At 44.3% G+C, this 10,900-nt stretch overlaps 1 long non-coding RNA gene across 1 annotated transcript; it reads right to left on the reverse strand.

The window, feature by feature from the left end:
• Positions 1-271: 271 nt before the first annotated feature.
• On the reverse strand, positions 272-8,894 carry LOC111834926 (uncharacterized). Its single transcript, XR_002836103.2, has 3 exons — positions 8,699-8,894; positions 1,355-1,437; positions 272-679 (listed from the first exon to the last, which is right to left on the reverse strand). It is a non-coding gene; the product is annotated as an uncharacterized lncRNA (long non-coding RNA).
• Positions 8,895-10,900: the final 2,006 nt, after the last annotated feature.

Below are 10,900 nucleotides of genomic sequence, written 5' to 3' on the forward strand. Positions count from 1 at the left end.
TCTAGGGACACTGTAAGGATAAACACGTATCTTTACAATTATATCAAATCGATGGGCCCCAGCAGATCTGCCAGTCGATCTAGTGGTGAACTCCCACAGCGTTTGTCGGTATGGAAAGCACCTCCACCCTCTCCATACCCGGGTTACTGCTGATGGGTGAACTCCCACAGCGTTTGGCGGTATGGAAACCCACCCTCTCGATACCCGGGTTACTGCTGATGGGTGAACTCCCACAGCGTTTGTCGGTATGGAAACCCACCCTCTCGATACCCGGGTTACTGCTGATGGGTGAACTCCCACAGCGTTTGGTGGTATGGAAACCCACCCTCTCGATACCCGGGTTACTGCTGATGGGTTCCGTTTCCTTTCTTTCAATGCCTCGGTTCATGCCATATTAAGAAATTACACTTAAACTGGAACCAAAATGAAATCTAATTTGAAATTGGAATTCTTAAGTCAAAAACATCAAAACGAAAACATAGGTTATTTTTTACTGCCATTCCCTGTAACTTTAAATGATGGTTATGACGACTTCATCATTTTCAAAGCAGCGCTTGTCCATTGTGTAACGGCTTTCCATGCTGGCATTATTACCACCCAGTGAGTTTTAGGCAGGATTTCTGAAGACCTCTCAGCTTCCTGGGGGGACAGCATCACAGGCCAACATCTTTCTCCAGATCTACAGGAGGACCAGAGAAAGGGAGGTGAGACCAAAGACCATTTGGTTTTCAGTTTTAGTAAACGTCACAAAAGTACAATGCACTCTAAATACAACAAGAAGTCTGTGTTATTCTACAGTATGTATGCATGTATGTATGTCTGCATATAAAAACTGAGGACCTAATCCCACACAGGCATGATCCCTTCAAAGAAAATCTATATGTACATTGGAATCGGTTCAGGGAAATGATGTCTGCTTACATATGGAATGATTTTGCCTTCTTTACAGTGTCATTTTTAGATGTTCTGACTTGTTCTGACATGAGTGGCCTGCTTGTTCACACTTGTTTTAAGCATCACGGAAAATGCCTACTGTTTATGACGACATGCTCCAAATTATCTGTGAGGCCTTCATCATCTTTCAGACACTTTTGCTTTCCTTCTTTCTAAGGCGTTTTGCAGCTGTGTTTGCGGGCTGCGCTTCTAAACCGAGCCGAAAGAGACGCGCGCCATAGAGAGTGGCCTACGATAATATTTGACATAGTCATAAAGAAACACAAACAGTCATCCACCTGGCTTTCTTGGCGCTTCGGCCATTAGCGGCTGGTGGAGGCGAGTGATGGTGGGGTCACGTTGACCCCCCCCTACGCCAGGGGACCCACTGACCCCGTCTGAGCAACACTAAACTCCAGACCTGATTCGGGGGCACAAAGGGGTCATATCCTGTGTTCACATTCCCTCTGGGGTCGATCGGTGTCTCAGGACCGGATCAGGCGGCTGGAGCAGGAAATAAAACACAGCCGGCACAGCGTTATCGCACACGGCCCCCAAATATGCTGAACCAGCACAATTAAACCCGAGCCTCCGGATCGAGCGGCTTATCAGGCGTGATCCGCCAAAATCAAACATTTTGGCACCTTGAAATTTCACACAGACTCCCATAGCTCATGGTGGGGTGCAGTCACAAAATCACTGAAATGTATTAGAATTCTGAGGCTTGGATTTTTATGGATGGGGGTGGCGTGGTGGTGCAGTGGTGCAGTGGTTAGCACTGTTGCCCCACATCTCTAGGATCAGGGTTCATGGCTCCATGTGTGTGCAGTTTGCATGTTCTCCCTGTGTTGTTGTGGGATATCCTCTGGGTACCCCCTCCCCCAGTCCAAAAACAAGCTGAGGTGATTATATGAGTGTGCCTGGTGATGGATCGGTGCCCCATCTTGGGTCTTTCCATCCTTCTGCACTGAATAGGACAAGCAGGTACAGAAAATGGATGGATTTTCACCATAAATACAGAATGATTTCCCATCCTTAAGGACAGCTCCACCTGTGAGCAAGGCTCTCGGTTCATTTCATGCTCTTTATAAGCGAACAGGTTTTGAGAAAAGGGTTTTAAATTGATGAAGTTCCCTACAAAGATCCCAGGACCATCAAACATTTGAAGCTTAATGCTGCTCTGCTCCTCTGATCATTCCCTGCTAATGTTATGACAGTTACACACACAGATCCTGAAACATTGTCAGCAGCAACATCAGAAGAAGGACCTCCAGCCGCTAGCGTTCAGGGGCAGGGCGATCGCAGAGTGACCGTGAGCAGGATCATGAGCATCAGGACCTGCACGCAAATGATGCAAACCGCATTCCACTCACCCAGCGTGTCACGTCCCGCAGGTCAAAACACACACGTCAGCTCCTTAGCCAACTGAAACGTTGATTATACACTTTATTTTAACTATGCTTTGGAAATCCCAGAAATCCCTTGTTCAAGCAGAATTAATTGTGCGGGTCACACATGTGTTTCTCATTGTGCCTCTGATTAAAAAAAAAAAAAAACAACAACATGACAGACCACATAAAACATCACGATTACTTCCTCCACATTTGGAGCTGATTAATGCTGACAAATGGACCCGAAAGCTGTCTTCTACGGGTTTTCATCATTTATTCTCCAACTGCGACACATGTTTCAGTGAATCACTTGTCATTTTCTTGCACTGTTTAAGCTCCAGTCAAATGCAGGGAGACACTGTAACAATCGTGGGCTATGCAGCATTATAGTCAGAACTACACAGCAAAGCATGTGCGATTTGCTGAGGGCTGTGTAAGATTTGGCCTCAGCGTTCCTTCAGATATTTACCCTGGAGGAAACCCAGGCTTGGCTCCAGAACCCAGCACAGAACACAGAACCGTCAGTGTTGGCTGGCTCATGTCTAATGCAACACATGGAATTTGACAGAACTCTATGGATATGGGGGGATTCTGCTGATCTAAATCATAACCCAAGGCTTCTCTGCAGATGCTCCTGCTCCTAGGCTGGCAGATATTGTCCATCTTGTTATTTTTTTATGTAGCAATACGCCAGAGAGTCATAATGTCGCATCATGATAACATCAGTCGTCCTGTGTTATAATGTCACCTTTGTTTACAATGGAATTATCAATAGTGTAATTAGATTATTGGCGGAACATTAACAACCCAATTTACATGCTTGTATCCATTATCCTTCTGTATGTATGTGTACGCATGTGTGGGTGGTGATGGACTGACAGCCTTATGCCCTATACTTCCTGTGACGGACTGACATTCCACCCAGGGTGTATCCAGCCATATGCATCATACCTTTTATTTTATCCATTTTTGCATTCCTGATGAATTATCTAAAATTTTGGATGCATCTACTACTTTCAATGACATAAAATTCCCAATCCGTTACTTAATTAGTGTCCACCTTTGCTTAGATCATTTCAACACAGCATAAACCAACACACACACACACACACACACACACACAAATAATACAGTTCCATTTCTGAAGAATGATGTGGTGTTATTCAGCCAGCAAGGCCCCTCTTCCTGAGAGGTCCAAATGCTCAGAGGACTGCATCCGATTACTTGGGGCCATAGAGACCCCCTGGATGCAGTTGGGGGGCGGGGGGGGGATTGTTCTATGCCGTCAGCCGACTGTAAAACCTGATTCTTCAAGTGTGCCCAAAGGGGACTTTCTTTTGTTTGTTGAATCTGGAAGACTTTACAGGCTTTTCACCAAAACGCATCCCAAGCTGGCTGCCATCCGTGTTTCACACACGTTCCCTTTGTTCATTTTACTACTCAATGGGAATGTTCATCCCTATATGTAAGTGTCAAGTGTAATTCTTTTGCTACAACACAGGAGGACAATAGGACAGACAGCAGTGCAGTACAGGACAGCAGCAGTGCAATACAGAACAAACAGCAGTGCGATACAATACAGAAAGCAGTGCGATACAGGACAGAAAGCAATATAATATAGTAAACAGAGCAATTCAATACAGGGCAGACAGCAGTGCAATACAGGACAGACAGCAGTGCAATACAGGACAGACAGCAGTGCAATACAGGGCAGACAGCAATGCAATACAGGGCAGACAGCAGTGCAATACAGGGCAGACAGCAGTGCAATACAGGGCAGACAGCAGTGCAATACAGGGCAGACAGCAGTGTAATACAGGACAGACAGCAGTGCAATACAGGACAGACAGCAGTGCAATACAGGACAGACAGCAGTGCAATACAGGACAGACAGCAGTGCAATACAGGACAGACAGCAGTGTAATACAGGACAGACAGCAGTGCAATACAGGACAGACAGCAGTGTAATACAGGACAGACAGCAGTGTAATACAGGACAGACAGCAGTGCAATACAGGGCAGACAGCAGTGTAATACAGGACAGACAGCAGTGCAATACAGGACAGACAGCAGTGCAATACAGGACAGACAGCAGTGCAATACAGGACAGACAGCAGTGTAATACAGGACAGACAGTTGAGCAATACAGGACAGACAGCAGTGTGAAACAGGACAAGCAGCAGTGAAATTTAATAATGACAATCCTAGGTAATATATAGGATGCAAGCAGTGTGCCATTATGGGTTGCTGAAGCCCAGGTTTTTTTAAGCTTGGGGTTGGGGGTGGGGGTGTGCATCTGGCCAGGCTCACGTGTGCCGTCTGTCACGGGCAGGGTGATTTTGTTTAGGAAAACGGGGATGTTGCTTACATTTCCCCTCGCAATGCGTCTGGCGACACCAACAAAAGCCAGAGAGGGAAGCAGTCGAGCGGGCCTGTTTATTTACACACTTACGGGAGTATCTTTGTTGTGGAAGGCTGTCTGCTAGACATTAAAGCTTCATCATGGCACTGTAAGCAAGGACGTTCATCTCTGAGGCTAAGGTGACCGCTCATTTGCGTCAGCGATTCCCTCCCTTCAAAGTTCATTTCGCTCTGTTATGTCAAAGTCGGAGGCCTTCAGTTTCATCAGGGGATGTGAACTTTAGCCGTGGATTACTGTGATTAAGGCATATAGACGGTCAGGGTGTGACTACTTTGGTCTGGATTCCTGTTCGTAATGATGGGACCCATGAGCCACAGTATGGTACTTAAGCCCACACACTGGGCAACATAGACTAAACTCAGCTGATAAACAGCGAGGGTGTATGCAAGAGAAACAGGAACATATTAACTAGGTCAAAGATAAAGTAGGTAATCCTTTTTATGAATAACCACTCAAGTACTGCAGTTCTTAATCCCATTCTTTAATTAGGTGAACTGAAAATAGACCAGAATAAACTGTAAATCTCTTCCAATGCTGAATTTCTCAGATGATCCATTTTAAGGTAAGGCCCAGAAATTTCCAGATCTTAGCATAGGATAAAGTATGTTTTTCGTTGAACAAACCCATGAACATGTTGACTGAATATGGAAAGGAACTGCTTCAAGATGTTTAGACTCAAGCTATGAGTAACCGTACTTAGTGCTTTGATGATTTGCAGACTGAATGTTAGGTCTTCTAGTTAATAATAGATGGCCTATTCCCAGTAACCAGAGACAGCGATGGAGGGAATGGTGGTAGGACGTGATACCCAGAGAGATGATAGTAGGCTGACCAGATAATCCATGTCAGGGAGGACACTTTAAGCTACTCCAGGTTTTACAAACTACTTTAAAACTGAAAGGCACCTGTGTTTGGCTAAATAGCTCATTTCTTCTTGTGCTTTGACTGGTTTGATTGAAAAACTCATCCAGCTGTTACACATTCACATTAGTGGCATATGCATGATTATAGGAGACTGATCAATCAGCACACAGCAAGAATTCGGTGCTTAACTGAGATCCAGGTCCTTTTAATTGAAATGGTATTTTACAAATCCTGTCCTAGCTCAATGTGTCCTCCCTGACATGGATTATCTGGTCACCCTAGATGATAGAGCACGTTGAGCAGAATGGATTGATGTTTCGGGCACAAAAATAATTTTTGGATGCCACAGAATACTCAAAAGGGAGAGGAGGATAATGTGGTGCTGGGAGACGGGGCATAGATCATCAGGAGATAAGGTAGATAGCCTGGGACGTTCTGCTGATAAGGCCCAAGCCAAAGAGCCATATGACATCATCGGAAAGGCAGAGGGACCAATGGCTGTCAGCCAGCTAAGCAGATCACAAGAATGAGGAAGTGTACCTTTCAAGGGACCCTGATGTTCAGAGCTCCACAGACCAGATGATAGGACCCCTTAGAAACAGACAGACCTGGCAGCCAGTCATCTGGGCTCAGGGTCAAGCAGCTGCTGCTCAAATTGCCATTAAAATACTGGAACCTTTTTGATAAAAATGTAGATATAGGCAGACTGTAACACTGTAAGCTATGTAAATCATGCTAGGAGTGGATTTATGATTCGAAGTTTAATGTAACACCACTTTTAGCCATGCAAGTGATTTCATAGAAGTTTTTTAGCTCTGTTGTTAATATCAGGATTATGAATTGTGGTTGACCATCTGGAAACTTGTCTGTAAGGAGCACTGTCACGCAAATTGATTTTGGCAGAACTATGGGGAGATGTGTGGGATTTAACGTTAGGGGTTCTTTTTAAATATGATAGTGACTTTCAAGTTAAGATGAGGAACTTCTGTGGCTTTTTTAATAGATTATTTTGTTACTAGAAATCAGCTGAGAACGTGATTGAGGCAAAGAGACCATTCAAACTAATACAGCAAACTGGAAAAAACAGCAGAAAGTTTGACAGAATGGTGCCAGCCAAGAAATGCTGAGATATTTGGAGGGGAGCCGTAGTCAACAGGAACTGCAGCTTCTCCTGGTCCCTACATGACCTCATGTTGGCTGATCCTGCAAAGCTGGGAGCACCGGTTTCTCATATTTGGGTTTCTGATGGTCAACCAGAGGTGGATAGTTCAAGTTAGAGAAAGTAGAAATCCAGGCCAAGATTTTGTTTCAACCAACCAGTTGAGTCACAGTCATAGAGTACTCAACGGGTTGGTTGAAACAAAATCTTGGTCTGGATTTTTAATTTCTGGAACTGAACTTTCCACCTCTGTGATCAACCCACATTCAGTTACGTGTCATCGGGAGGGGATTGGGGGTCAGTAAAGATGCTGAAAACCATTTAACTGAGTGTCACATTTTAATTGCCTTTGATTTAATATTTCTGCTTTTGTGTTTTGTGAAATAATTCCCTTTTCGCTGCACAGGAACTTGTAGAGCAGTGAAGTGTTGCATTCGCTGTTAGCTAGTGAGCACACATTAATATGGCAGCATGAAGGTCGGTGTCTTACCAAAAGAAACCTCCCTTAGCAAGGCCTCGGCTTGTCAGCTGACACCAGCCGGCAAACATCATTTTATATTTTACTTGCGGTGGGGTACCGTGTTTGCCTGAGCTTTTTTACCTTCACATACCCCCATCCCCTGCCCCGCTACATTTATAACATACGAGGCAGACAAGACATATGTAAGGTGTCAGCACACCTCTGGGTCACCCCCGCACTTGTGTGGTGTTTCACAGTGTGCCTGTGAGTTATCATCATTTATGATAGTTTAAAAACCTCCATCTCCATCTTATTTGATGATTACCAGATCAGCTTGAGACTCATCTGATCTTTGTTCTATTTATTGCACTACCTCATCTAGAACATATTTGTCTCTGGTATTAAAACATTTGAAGGATCCCCGTTTTATAGATAATTTGGGGAACACAGCCGCCAGACCCTCTTGCAGTTCTGGCCAACCAAACAATTAAAGGTCTCTGCTACACCTGAAGATCATTATCCAGCTAAGGGCTGCTATATATGCAGCCAGTTTTACATGGACCTCTGCAGATACTATGAAACGCTGTGATAGATATTGTGGTGCTACAGTATGTATCTATGGATCTTTGGTATGGTTCATTCAGAAATTTGAAGTAACAAAATTACAAATTTAAGGACTAGTTAATGCCAGGTCTAGAACTTTACCAATATGACAGGTGCTTGCATAGATGTCTACAACCTTTCAGTAACAAAAGCAAAATATATTTGAACATTGTGGTTCGCAAAAGGTAAGAATTTGTCAAATGGGAAAAGCTCATATAGATTGCTATTTTGCTGTTAATGATCTGAGATTCACCATAGTCGGCTCCATCAGCTTCTACTGTCGATACAATTCTTATATTCTGAATATAAGACATGTCAGTGAAATACGCTATTGCAAACCACCCCTTTGCATCTCCTTAAAATCCATTATAGCTACCTGCTGGGATTTGATGAATGGGATATTGATCATAAAGCTTGCTTTAGGTCTTCAGAAAACAATGATAATGACCAAAGCTGACAGAAGATACCCAGACTCACTCCATCATGACTGGTCATGCTTAGGCTAAAGAGTCAAACAAATGAGAATTCCTGAATGCCATTTTAAGGTTTCATTTCAGTTTAATTTATTTAGTACTTTGAACAGGGAGTATGGCCATAAAGTCCTTTTCAGAGTACCCAGAGAGTAAACTCAACTACAATGACTAGGAGGAACTCTCACATTCACATAACTGGGTGCAAAGTAAATTAGAAAATTATAATCATAGATACAACTTTTTTTCATAACAGGGGTCAACATATTTAGGATAAATGGGCAACGTTGTCTGTTGTAGAGTGAAAATGCTGTAGTTAGTCTAATAAAACTATTCTGAAGCCCACAGCTATACTGAACTCCACTAACATGATAAATGGGAAATCCAAGATCTCACCTGAAGGATTTCACGCTCCGCATTCCTCTTCCTCTTTGCATGGGAAGCTTCGTTCTAGTCCACGCTTGAGCAAAAAGTAGACACGAAAATGTGGTGAAATCTGAACCTGTGACAGAAACACTGGCTGAATATCGATTGAGCAAAAGAGATCAGTGAAATGGTAATGAAGACAAACACTCAATGTGAGCCTGATGCTTTTAAAGCATTCTAAGCACTAAAAGCACTTTAACTTGCAAGACAGCAAACAGACAAATTAAGCTGCAGGAAATGGCGCAGTGTGCAAATAGGACTGTGTGCTAACGGAACCTTTAAACAAACTTCACTGTTTGTTACAGGGGGAAGAGTCTGAGGATCTTGTTGCCTACTGCAAGTTGTAATAAAGACTATACAATTAATGTGGCTTGTGTATAATGAATTATTAACAAACTGACATGTATAGGAATGTTGATAAGTGTTGCAGAATAATGAAGTTAATCCACCCATCCATTTTCCTCCATTTGTCCGGGGCACAGAGATACCCAGACCTCCCTCTCTCCAGACACCTCCTCCAGCTTCTCTGCAGGGACGCCCAGGTGCTCAGAGATTTAATCTCTCCTACATGTCCTGGGTCTGCCCAGGGGTCTCCTCCTGGTTGGACATGCCCAAAGCACCTCCCCAGGGAGGTGTCCAGGAGGCGTCCTAGACAGATGCCCACACCACCTCTGCTGGCTCCTTTCGATGTCGAGGAGCGGCAGCTCTACTTTGAGCTCCTCCCGAATGTCCAAGCTCCTCCCTCTATCTCTAAGGCCAAGCCGAGACACCCTGTGAGGGAAGCTCATTTTTGCTGCAAGTATCCACAATCTTAATCTTAAGGTCACAACCCAGAGCTCGTGACCATAGGTGAAGGTAGAAACATAGGCCGACTGGTAAATTGATAGTTTCGCCTTTCAGTACAGTTTTCACTACACGATGGCTGACCAGTGAATGTCTGCGTAAATGTTGACGTTGCTCCGATCCACTTGTCAATATCCAGCTCTTCTTCCCTTAATCGTAAACAAGACCCCAAAATGCACAAACTCTTGTAGTTGATAGCAGAAACTCATCTCTAACCTGGAATGGGCAGTCCACCCTTTTCTGGTTGAGAACCAAGGCCTCAGACTTTGATGTACTGATCCTCATCCCCATCCGCTTCACATTTGGATACAAACCACCCCAGTGCATGCTGGGAGTCACAGCCTGATGAAGCCAACAGGTCCACATCATTTGCATAAAGCAACCACGTGATCCTGAGGTCACTGAATTGGATCCCCTCCACTCCTTGGATGCACAATGAAACTCTGTCTATAAAAGTTATGAGCAAAATCATTGACAAAGGGCAGCCCTGGCAGAGTCCAACACCCACCGGGGATGAGTCACAATTACTGCCAGCAATGGGATCCAAGCTCTTGCTCCAGTTGTACAGGGACCCAATGGCCCATAGCAGCAGGCCCGAACACCAGGCACTCGCCCACAACCTCCCACCCAGGCCAGGCTCCAGTATCACTGTTCCTGATTCTTTGTTGATATTTTCCATAAGGGGTATTTGAATAGCTCCTCATCTAGCACCACAGGATTTGCCATAAGAGACCCCAACTAGATACAATTGCCCCCAAAAAATATAGCTCCTAGGATCTCTGGGACACACAGATCCCTCCACCATGGTAAGATGTTGATTCATGGAGGGGAGAATGAAATTAACTGACTGCTAAATCGGTTTGGAATTCTGCAAATAACATAAGCAGTGCAGGACACCATTGCTTGAGTACATTTAGTCTCCAAACAGGCAGGAAACAATTATAACCATAAAACAAGGAGGAAATGTGGATCTGCTGACCGCTTTCTCTGCTGCTGGGACCCAATGCGGGATGTGGGATGTGTTTCCCTGGGGAACAATAACAAACAAGCGCTCCAAGACACAGGAGGTCAGGTGGAAATCTAATTCCTGCCAGTCATATCCATGCTAAGCAGCAGCGTCCAGCTCCAGATCCTGGGCTTTCTCAGTTATTCGTGTCACTTCTCGTATTTTGGTTCACTTGTCTTTGAAGTCATGAAGCAAAGCAGATTCAAAATTTTGATTCAAGTAAACACATACTTGGTATCACTCCTCATTCTGGCATGTTTTTCATTTCAGGCTGGAAGTCCAGTACTATTTCAGATTTACTCAGGTATACCGCTGCTTCTAGT

This window comes from Paramormyrops kingsleyae, chromosome 15 (genome assembly GCF_048594095.1).
Source record: "Paramormyrops kingsleyae isolate MSU_618 chromosome 15, PKINGS_0.4, whole genome shotgun sequence".
Classification (NCBI taxonomy): Eukaryota; Metazoa; Chordata; class Actinopteri; order Osteoglossiformes; family Mormyridae; genus Paramormyrops; species Paramormyrops kingsleyae.